This window comes from Sinocyclocheilus grahami, unplaced genomic scaffold, assembly GCF_001515645.1.
Source record: "Sinocyclocheilus grahami isolate Dianchi unplaced genomic scaffold, SAMN03320097.WGS_v1.1 scaffold6.1, whole genome shotgun sequence".
Lineage (NCBI taxonomy): Eukaryota > Metazoa > Chordata > Actinopteri > Cypriniformes > Cyprinidae > Sinocyclocheilus > Sinocyclocheilus grahami.
In genome coordinates, this window is record NW_015505185.1 from 2,379,601 (window position 1) to 2,379,966 (window position 366).

General features: G+C 41.5%; 1 protein-coding gene across 4 annotated transcripts in view; it reads right to left on the reverse strand.

Moving 5' to 3' along the window:
• The window catches only part of LOC107587310 (beta-1,3-glucosyltransferase), a 96,361-nt gene that overhangs the window by 54,229 nt on the left and 41,766 nt on the right, over positions 1–366 (reverse strand). The gene's annotated exons all lie outside the window — the stretch shown is intronic.

A 366-nucleotide genomic window follows, 5' to 3' on the forward strand; every position in this document is an offset into this window, starting at 1 on the left:
GCTGAGTGCTCTTAGTCCTGTTAAAGACAAAAGAAAAGCAAAACAAGAGAATCCATTTTGCTGTAATGGTTACTAGAATTAAGAGCTCATTCTTTTCACCTAAATCATTTCGCACCTTCTGTTCGGATGTTTTAACTTGGCAATTGCGAGCGAGCTGGAAGTATGAGTATTATAATAAACCCCTTCGATCTGCTCATTCCAATACGTCATACCGGATTACCCTCATTCGCCTCACTCCACTAAAATATCAAACACACGTACAGCACACTGCAAACAGTGACCCAAATCAATTAGCCGTGCCCTAAAATCTAATCCTGCTGCACGGAGAGCGGCGCGACGACTAAAGCCATCTAAAATAAACCTTAT